Source organism: Cibotium barometz, chromosome 46 (genome assembly GCF_041138505.1).
Source record: "Cibotium barometz isolate CiBa-2024 chromosome 46, ASM4113850v1, whole genome shotgun sequence".
Classification (NCBI taxonomy): domain Eukaryota; kingdom Viridiplantae; phylum Streptophyta; class Polypodiopsida; order Cyatheales; family Cibotiaceae; genus Cibotium; species Cibotium barometz.
In genome coordinates this window covers 36,094,429-36,106,260 of record NC_141091.1, presented here as the reverse complement: position 1 = coordinate 36,106,260, position 11,832 = coordinate 36,094,429, and positions in this window count along the sequence as shown.

Below are 11,832 nucleotides of genomic sequence, written 5' to 3'. Positions count from 1 at the left end.
TCAACTTGCATGCACCAATCTACCACTTGCATTAATCAAATCAACTTGATTGGAAGGTGTAGTAGCCACCTGCAAATGGCTCATACAAGTCTCCCCTATGCCTAACCACAATATCCTCAAAGTACTCTCTGAAAGTGTCGTCTGTGCTCTGGAAGTTAGGTACAGATATCTGTCACATAGTTACTCACAACTTGCAACAATCTTGTTGCATCACTCAAGACTTGGTCCATGAAGACCTATTTTGTCCAGCCATGGAAGTCCAGCCACCATGGAATAAATGCATGGTCACTATGGGGCATTCCATATGTTCTTTTAAGAATTGCATCTGCTCCAAGAAAAGAAAGAATCGATACCTATCTTGGATTGCAAGTTACATAGATATTTGAGCTTATCAAGGGTGGCTTGGTCACTTGGATCCTTAAATGGAAAAGCCCATATTATGTCAAGACATTTGAAGGATTCACAATAAAAAGCATTTACAAAATAATTAAAGTAGTTATGAAAGGATATTAAATCTTACAACCTCAAGAAGTAACCTCAAGAAGTAGAACAAAAGACAACATAGCACTCACTTGATGGACCTTCTGTCGCTCGCGATATGTACTAGTGACACTTTTCTTGATTGCATTCAATTTCACTTCTCATTCATCCTTCTGTAAAGAAGATGGAAGTTTTTAACAAGCTACATCAAACTCTACCTTCCACTTACCCTACATGTGATAAGTCTGTTATGACAAAGCACAACCATCTACATAAAAGGTATAGATGAAGTCACCAAAACATATCCTTATCGAGAAGACCATCCATCCAAGTATTACTTGGTTAAGTGGATACCAAACACTCTTGCCTTGATTAATCTTCTTCCACCTTATCATCTCAATGCTCTTCCTTTTGTCCTCACTGAAGCCTTCAAGAACATGATGTGCATCACATGACACCAAGGTATTTGCATGAAACAAATAATGTTTTAAGTTTGTCAGGACAATAGCCTCTTCATTATTCAACCTTCATCTTTCACATACATCATGAGCATGGCTTTGCAATGGTATGAGAATGAATTTAGAATTTTTGATTTAGAAAGTAAAAACATCCCTCTACTCATAGATTAAATCTTTGTAGTGGTGCAATAAGAAGCCTCATCTCTTCCTTTGCTTGAGGTTGATGATTTGGGCATAATGTGGTGCCTTACTGTTGATAAAAACCTCTCCAATACTTTGCATCCAAGAGGCAATACAATGATTTCCCTCCCACACCCATAGAATTTTGTTGGAGAGAAACTCCCACTTGGGATCATCCTAGATATCACTTTCAAACTCATCATTCACAACATTAAAATGTCTATCCCAATTGATTTTGATCTCATCATCCACCTCCTTAGTGGTACCATTAGGCATACTTGCTGATAGAATAAAGGAGCCTCTGGTGGCAACATTACAACTCTGTCTCAAAAAGTCTCTTATTAAGAATAGAGAGGTCACTCCTAAGCTACTGTACAAGTGTCGTACAAAAGGATTTGCCAAGCAATGACACAAGGGAATGCATGGCGGGACAATATCTTTGTTCATAGTTATAGAATCAAGAATTCCCCCACCAACTGGCTTCTCAATTGAATTAGGGATAAAATATTTAATATTTGCCTCTTGCTTTGCTTGGCCAGGTTGCTTGGTTGTGGATCCAAGATCATCAAGGTTGACTTCAGTATCTCCCACCTCTTTTGTTTCTGTGAAAGCACCACCTACCTCTGTGTTCTCATGTGATGGGCTTTGTGGTTGTTCCCCTTCAGGATCTTTGTGGACTTTCTTATTCCTTCTCCCTCTTCTACTTTAAGAAGCTTGTCTTTTGTTTGGTGTCATCTTGTTTATAAGAAATCCAACAACAAACAAGAAGATACTACAATATTTTGAGAGCTTATGGATGACAAATACATGATCGTAAAGACAGTCGGCCCCTTAGCTTCCATTCATACTTGACCTCATACCAAATGGCCAAAACAGCACATGGCCATCTTGATGCAATAAGCAATTTCATTAGGGCCAAAAATGAAAAAAAAGGGCCGTGTAAGGATTGAATTAACTTTCTTAATCAAAGTGATTTAACTAAAATAGTAGAGACAAATAGTTATATTAAATGCGTCTCTTTTACCTATATTTAGAGGAGAGTGTCTTTAATATGCCATACATCACGTATCTATAGTCTTTATTTCACCTATCCTTTTGGCGGCCCTCTTACCTACTTTAGTACACATTTTCTAAAATAAGCTAATTTCAAATATTTGAATACATAACATACTTCTCTCTTATATAGGGCATGACGTGAGTTTTTCCCTCTCTTTTCTTTCTACTATATTTTTTCTCTCCCTGCCATTTCTTGCTTTCTCTTTGGATCGTTTTTTATTGCTATGGCAACTCCAAGAGTTAATCCACACTTAAAGAAAAGACACCATATCAACTTAGTACTCGACAAAGAACATTTCACCTGGAGAAGTATTCATCACAGAAAGCTCTACATCATGAGGCTGAAGCTCAAAGGCTACATCCAGAAGGAAAGAAGCATGTAAATTTATGGGTTTAAGGAGGTTTATTCCCGCTTGACCCATCAACTGGTAAGCCTCCATCATTTAACACCTTGCATGATCTTGTTTGATTCCATTGAGGAAGGTAGAGAAGGTTTATTTGTTGGTATCACAGGAGTGAGATTTTTTAGAATATTTTATCATGGGAGTGAATCCAATTAATTATGTGTGATGCATGGTTCATGTGTGAAGCATGGTAGTGAATGATTTCCATTTGTTAGAATTATTTTTGTGAGTGATTCCAAAGTAATTGTGATCTAACATTGTGGATTATGTTGAGTATAGATCATGAGTTTGAGACAACAAAGGTGGACATTGGACAAGATTATCTAGCCAAGCACATGTGTGCTAAATATTTAATTTTGTATGGTTTGGTCCATTGTACATATGTTGGGTGGGCAAGATTTATTTTTGATGAGATGCTTTAAAAGCATTGGACTAAGGCCCAATTTTAGAAAAGCTATGCTATTTATGGCTCTAAGGGCTAAATTTATTAATATGATTTAAATACCGTGTATGGGAGTGGAGCCACACACGTGGGGGGGGAGATTGCACCCAATCTTGTGTTCTTTGATTTTTCATGCTCTTGATTTATGTTATGATGTTATGGTTTAATTTTTTTATATTTAATTTATGGAATAATCTAATCTCCATTTACCATGGTCCTGTAACAGTGGTATCAGAGCACGAAAAATTTAAGATTTGAATTTCAATCATGGAGAGTTGAAGAAAAATCAAGAAATTGATTTTTACTCAAAGGTTATTGGGTTGGAGAGAAAATTTGAAGGCTTTTCAACAAATTCAAAAATACATGGAGGGGAAGAGTAGAATCTACAGCAAGAGTATAAGGCTTTGGACAAGGACAAAATCCAAAAATGGAAGAGGTAAAGAAGAGAAGGTGTGGAAGACCTTTGGGCAAAAGAAGGCATGGTTATGTGAATTTTGTGGACCATTAGATCAAGATTTGGATCAAGGGCTAGGAAGAAAACCACCCTTTTGAAGAAAACCACCCTCCCAAAACCACCTTGCTCAATTAAAATCCTCTCCATAATCTATCCTTATTGATGAAATCAACTCTCTGAGGAGAGAGATTGTGGGTCTCATCTCAGAATTTCTAACCTTTCTTCATGGTCAATTTCCATATTGGAGGACTCTTAAAATTTCTCCTTCTCCAAAATAATACTGCGTTAGCGGTTTAGATTTTCTTGAAGAGCCAAGAATTATATATACATATATATATATATATATATATATATATATTTCAATTGAATTTTTTTCCCTCATCCTCTCCTCTCCGCGGTGGACACACCTTTCTCAATTGTGCCACGGATACTGAGCGACAACCACCTCAATTTTTTTTCTCTCTTCTCCAATGTGATTACACGTCGGGTTCAACGGATTGTAGGCTAAGAAGTCCATTGCAAAAGATTTTATTATAAAGCTTTAATAAAGCTTTATATATATATATATATATATATATATATATATATATATATTTAAAAGCTTAAAGATTAAGGGCTGAATCTCCTTCTTAAAAAAAGCAGCGCCAAATGGGTTCACTTAGGAGTAAATTCTTGGATATATATATAAGCTTTAAGCACTCAATTCCAAAAGCTTTTAAAAGCTTATGTCTTAAGCTAATCTCAAACGGTGTTCAAATTGGCAACATGATTCTAACTTTACCCCAGTCCCAGTGGTGTCCAACTAAGGTTGTCCAATTGGAATAACGACGTGATAATCATAGACCGGAGTCGTCGGAAGTTGATATACACGTCATTCTTCCAGAACCATAGAGGTGCGCTTATTCTGATCAAATTCTGAATTTCCATGTATTTAATTTAGATAATTTGCAAATAAATCGCTTCCCTTTAGGCAAAAAAAAGGATAAAATGTTTATTTGCTTTTCAGCAAAAATTTGGTGATTTTGGTTTTGCTACTATAAGAATCTAGAAAAAAATGTTGGGATTTTGTTTGTATTTTGGCTATACCATCTATAGATACTTGTTTTTTTTCATATGCAGAAATACTTGTATTTTCTTTTCTTGAAATATGTTATGATACACCGGGTTTAATTTTTTAAATAAAAGTTTAAGCATTTACCTAAAAAGACAAGGACTGGCATAGGCTAAAGGATGATGGCCAATAAGAGGCTACAAGGGAGGGGAACAATAGGAGGAGAAGAGGAATCAGAGCTGGAGGGGTGGAGACATCTGATTGAGGGAGAAGAAGTGTAACCAAACAGCGAGCGACAATAATATTATTATTGCAAGAGGAGTTGGAGGGACACGAATAATGCAGAAAAAGGGTGTTGTTATAAACGTCGAGACTACCATGATCAGCTGACTTATAGGGTTGAACAACAATGGAAGAGGAGGAAGAAGGACAAGGTCAGGGAGGGACAACTGATGACATGTGTAAGCATGTTTAAGGTTTTGGCCACATTTGTAGGGCATGGATAAAAGTAGCACATCCAGCTTTAGCATATATATGACACATCCTAGCTAGTAGCTCACCAACGTGGCGAGAAAGACGGTGCAGATATGAAAATCCGATAGCACGTGATACCGTTTATCGCGCCGTCATTCCATTCTAGGTTATGTCTCATACACCACTGCTTGTTTTCTCCCACCAGCCACATGTTACGACTATGGCACAAGATCAAGCCAAACAGAAAGACCCAGGCGGGGATATGGTGCTACGCCATCGGGCTGAGTGGAGAGCCTTCACCAGACACTTCTCTACCACTGCCTGAAGTAGGGCCCCAACCATCTAGTCAAGAGTCTTTCCCAATGGAAGCTTTCATAGGGGAGGGTAGGATTTGCAGCAACTGTAGCATATGTATGAGTGAAATGGCAGCCAATGGCTCAGGAACGCTTGAGGAAAGATGGCGCAATTAGGACGATCTAGTTACACACATTATCCTATATCACGCTGTCTTTACATTGTTTTTTTAGCCTCCCACACCATCCTGCACCTATTTCCAGGTAGTTGAATTTCATGTAAATTTCTTTTTTCTCCCAGAGTGGTCTCTATAAATTGCATGTACATATGAATTGTTGTACTTTGCATGTCTAAACTATAGTATGTAGAGGAGTTGGAGGGACACGAATGCAGAAAAAGGGTGTTGTTATAAACGTCGGGACTGCCATGATTAGCTGACTTATAAGGTTGAACTACAACGGGAGAGGAGGAGGAAGGACAAGGTCAAGGAGGGACAACTGATGACATGTGTAAGCATGTGTAAGGTTATTATTGCAAGAGGAGTTGAAGGGACACGAATGCAGAAAAAGGGTGTTGTTATAAACGTTGGGACAATTATTATTGCAAGAGGAGTTGGAGGGACACGAATGTAGAAAAAGGGTGTTGTTATAAACATCGGGACTGCCATGATCAGCTGACTTATAGGGTTGAACAACAACGGGAGAGGAGGAGGAAGGACAAGGTCAGGGAGGGACAACTGATGACATGTGTAAGCATGTGTAAGGTTCTGGCCACATTTGCAGGGCATGGATAAAAGTAACACATCTAGCTTTAGCATATATATGACACATCCTAGCTAGTAGCTCATCAACGTGGCGAGAAAGACGGTGCAGATATGAAAATCCAACAACATGTGATATCGTTTATCACGCCGTCATTCCATTCTAGGTTATGTCTCATACACCACTGCTTGTTTTCTCCCACCAGTCACATGTTACGACTATGGCACAAGCCAAGCCAAACGGCAAGACCCAGGTAGGGATATGGTGCTATGCCATCGGGCTGAGTGGAGAGCCTTCACCAGACACTCCTCTACCACTGCCTGAAGTAGGGCCCCAACCATCTAGTCAAGAGTCTTTCCCAATGGAAGCTTTCATAGGGGAGGGTAGGATTTGCAGCAACTGTAGCATATGTATGAGTGAAATGGTAGCCAATAGCTCAAGAACACTTGAGGAAAGATGGCGCGATTAGGATGATCCGGTTACACACGTTATCCTATATCACGCTGTCTTTACATTGTTGCTTTAGCCTCCCACACCATCCTGCACCTGTTTCTAGGCAGTTGAATTTTGTGTAAATTTCTTTTTTCTCCCAGAGTGGTCTCTATAAATTGCATGTACCAAAATATATAAGAATATATTTTAGGTTTTTTACTTCCTCCAAAATATATAAGAATATATTTTAGGTTTTTTACTTCCTCTAAAATTCTAAAATTCTACCAAAAAAGCCAAAAACATTTAACATCACAAAAAGAACTTAAACCTTGTTTTCTTTAAGAAAAAATCTTCCGTCATGAAAAAAAAAATCACTTTGGAATCTAATGCTTTTTTTTAAAGCTAAAAAACGTTTCTTAAAAATGCTATAAATTAAATGGTTTCTTTAAGTCACTTTGGAATCTAATTTTTTTAAAAAGCTAAACAATCCTTAAAAATGCTAAAAATTAAATGGTTTTAAAAAAACCAAATGCACTTTGTTAACAAAGAGTATAGAAAATGCTTGAGGTTACAAGTTTGCTTCTTTTGTGATTAAGAGCTCAGAACTCCACTTGAGAGTGATGGTGCAAGAGGTAGGGCCGCTACAGGTGATGGCAAGCTGGAAGTTAGGCCAAAAATGGCAAGATGGAAGTGCTTTACCAAAAATATTTATGTTGCTGTCCTTGGGCAAGGCCACCCTTAGACTGCATTACATAAATAATCAATCACCACCTTCTAATGCAGATAGAATATTTACATGAACACATTATCATAACCTTATATTGTTTTATTATTTCAATACCTTAAAAATAGAATTTGAAGAATTTTTACAGCCTACCTCCACTTGTCACCTTGCATGCAATCTCTCTCTCTCATATTATGTGTAATGAAGTAGATTTGGTGTCACATGCACATGGGGGATGGGGCCTAGCACTTGGGCTTAGGGTCATTTACATGTGTACCTTTGGGGGCCTTGGGCTATATGATACATAGGGCTCATGGGCATTGTACAACCTTTTGATCATTTTTGACTATTACTTTTCTTGGAGCTCTAATGCCCAAAGCTTCCATGGTGCACTTCTCCCTCTTGAGATGTTAGGATGGTGACCCACACCCATGTTGTCACTCCATGCCTTGAGTGGCCAAACGCTAGTTTCTTGCATTGGTATCAGAGCATTGATTTGATCCATTTTCTTGGAATTTTTTTGAAATTTTTTTAGTTTTCTTGATTTTCTTGATCAAGAAATGGGGATATGGTGATCCTACTTGAGTTGATTTGATCTTTTTAATTCACATTTTCATAAACTTTTGGGGGCTATGGATTATGGTGGACCAAATTTTTTTGGGGATGGCCTCATCAAATTTGAATGTCATGACCAAAATTGGGGGAAATTACTAATCCATGATTAACTGCTAATCCAAAATGTTTTAGTTTTTCCGCTTCTTCTTGCTTGGTTTTGAGAGAAATTAGGGCTTCAATCTCTGTGTTTAGCAAGCATTGCCTTAGGGTTGTAATGGTACTAATCCTTCTCTTCAAGTAGAGCACAAGAAAACCTAGTTTCATCATCGATTCCATGCCCGAATTCATGTTTTCTACAATGCCATTTTTTGCATAAACCTATGTTTTCTTTTTGTGAATAATAGTGCTTAAGGCTACTAATAGGCTTAGCCAAGCTTGCCTTAAGCTTTGGAAGCCACATTATACTCTATACACCTTGCAATCGTGGAGCGATTTAGCACTGGCTGCGGATTCTACGTCTTCTTCTACTATGCGATTCGGCCATCAATGTGGAGCATTTCGCCTCTTTATAGCTAGCCAATGCAAGCCTTAAGGCTTAACAAGGCTTAGGAGTCTTTGCTATGGAGGTTTAGATGATGATTTCTTGGCTATGGAGGGGCTTCTTCAACAATTCCTATCGTGATTCCTACAAAAGAGCTGCACTATTTTTGATCAAATTGAGAGCTTCCTCACTGATTTAAATGACAAAAAACATTGCTATGGAAAATGGTAAGTCTTCTTATGGTTCATGAGCTATCTCTTGTGTTTTTTCCATGGATGAGCTTGGGGATTCATCATTAGGGCAAGCATGCCTCAAAATGTTGGGAATCCAAGCCATAGATAGCAAGATTGAGACAATTGATTCATAATGGAATGGCTAATACCTTGATTAGAGATTCTCTTGCATGATTCACATATCAAGAAAGATCGAATCAATTGGTATATCTAATCAGGGGATTTGAGAGATCCTTCATCATACAAATACCTTGATGAAATCTATGCTTAATTGATGCTTTGTTGGATTGCCTATGCTTCTCTTATGCCATGGTAAGGGCATACTATGGACACTTGATGTGTTGAGATCACTTGGAAGCTATGGTACTATGCCTTAGAGATGAGAATAACATGAGTCCATTCTAAGAAATGTAAATGGATATGATATTAACATGAGCTCATGCAAACATTCTTGTAAGTGAAGTTACTAATCTCTTCAAGCATTCTACACAAATCCCGCACATATTGTATTTACATTTCTATTCCTAGAATCTTGAATGTGTGTGAGGGTACCTTGGCATTTGGTTGGAGATGCCAAGGGGTGCATGTCTTGAATCTTCCTTGCCCCATGAGTGCCGTGGTAAAGCCGTAAGGAAGAGGATTAGGTACTTGGAGTGAAGACATGGCCCCAACTCTTGCCATTGGATTCTAAACTTTGGTAAGAGGGTGGCAAGGCTTGGCTAGGAGATTAGCAAGCAAAGCTCTCCATCAACAAACAAAGATCTTCATCAACAATAAATCTTCATCGACACAAAGGTCACATGTAATATGCCATTGTCCAATGCATTATGCTATGAGGATATCCCTTGACACAATGCCAAATGCCAAGAGAACATTGGTTGTGGATTGAGTACATAGGAAATTTGATTTTTGGTCACTAATACAAAGGAGGCCATGCCAAAAAAATTTATAAATTACATGCATGGTTGGGATGAAGGGCAATTGTGGACACACATAAGGTGCTTTTGGATGCCAAAGATGCTTGGAAGCAAGGGGTGGTACATGTGGAACATGCGAAAGGCAAATGGATACCAAAAGAGCTCTTTGAGCAAAATCTACAGATTCACAAAACCCTAATTTGGTAAAATTACATTAATGGCTAGAGTTTTGGTGATTATATAGGCTCTTAGTACTCCCTTACACCTTCAACAAGCCTTAAATCTCTCCATTTTGGCATCATTTGGATCTCCAACAAGCCTTAAACCTCTCCATTTCGGCATCATTTGGATCCCCAACTTGCCATTTTTCATTGGAGGTCAAACTTATGCCCAATCAAAAATAGCAAGCTATTTGGGAAAAATGACATCATAGGATGAATCAAGACAAGGGATATCTACACTTTGACTTTGGTCAAACACTCTTAGGCATAGTTAGTACTTGTCATCACAAGCCCACACATCAAATTTAATCTAAATTCGATGACTTTTGAGTACTCTATAGTCTAATTCGGATTTTCAGCAGTGTCACACAAACCCTAAAATAGAGAATATGGGGGCTATTCAAAAATCTTCTGTTCTTGCATATTTGCATCCTATACCACAATATCTTTCTATAGAGCCCTAGATCATAAAATTCCAACACCATTTAAACCTTCTACTAGCCATTTTCCATTTTCAGCTTATTATGCCAAGGGGACGTCCATCTAAGCAAGCAATGGAACTTCAAGAGATAAGGGAAGATATGGAAATGGTGAATGAGGATCATGTAGAGGAGATTCGTGATGAGGGTATAAATTTACAAGGTGACAACATTGCAAATGCGACACTTAGGACAAATCATGTACAAAGTGGGCCAAGTTTTGAAAATGTGGCAAATACATCAAATCCATTGGGGGGAGAAAATGCACAAGCAATGCCCGTTATGAGACGAATGAGATGTCACAATTGGTGATGATTATGAAAATCATGACGACGCAAACAATTGTGCAAGAGATGAGGAGCTTGTATGATGACATGAAGACCAAGGATGAAGACAAGGGTGGACCATCTCATAAGGGTTGACAAGCATATGTTGAAGACAAAGAGAATTATCACCCAAGTTTTCATTCTACTCATGGTGCTATGCGCAACCCAATGTTCCCATGCACACCCAATGAAGCCAAAGGCAAAGTTCATGCATCTCTAAATGGAGGCTTAAGAGTCCCAACAAGGAGTGATAGTCACATTCCATTCAAAGGAAATACTCATCGAGGCGGTGCTTCAAGACCTCATGTTGAGGAAGATATTGAGAGTTTGAGCATAACAATGGTCAAATTCCTTCTTCTTTATGGTAGAGCCACTACTAGTGAAGGCAAGAAAAGGTCGATCAATGTATGTGAATTCTTGGTACCATTTCTTGGTTCACCTCTTACTTTGAGAGGGGATAGAAGAGCTATTATACACTCTATTTTGAAAGAGGTTAGCTTTACTATAAGGACAAACGAGGACTTCCATTCACAATCACATTTTATCATTGCATAGAGTATGACTATGTGGGTCTTTATGCACACATTGTGGGTGTTGAAGTGGATGAGATGCTTGCTATCATTTCTGGACAACAAGTAAATGAGGAGATCTCGATGCCGGTTCTCTCTCGACAAGACATCACTGATGTGTTTGTGGTCAATAGGAATACACAAGTTGAAAATGGAAATGCTTGGTTTACTTCCATAAGTACTTTGATTGATACATTTTCAACTTATGATATGATGCCACAAGATCATGAAAGACGTGATCATTGAGGATATTTTGGATGTGCATGCAATAATTGTGGTTGACACAAGGGATGCTGATTCATGTGATCATGTACATGCGTATGAGGTTGAATTTGGCATAGGTCTTGCACATGAGGATTACACACATGGTGGAGACACCTGCATTGTTGGTCATGGTGCCATTAGGCATCTTGATGATGATGCTCATGCAATTGTTGATGACTCATCTACCATCATTACTAGTGATGAGATCATCTATGGTGATGTGGATGATGGTAGTGTGCATACACATGCTACATATGATGAGAATGAGTCCTATGATGCTAGTGAGCATGTGGATGACATCATCGATGTGGATGATATTGATGATATGGATGACATCGATGATGAGGCTACTCATGCATTTAGTAGTGAAGCTATTGGTGGGTATGTCATGGAGGATTTATGCGAATCCAATCTATGAACCTTTCTTGAGAGACGAGTGGAGAGTCTATGATTGTGACCTCTACAAGGGTTATGCAAACAATGATGAGGATTATTCCTTGGTACATATGGATCATGC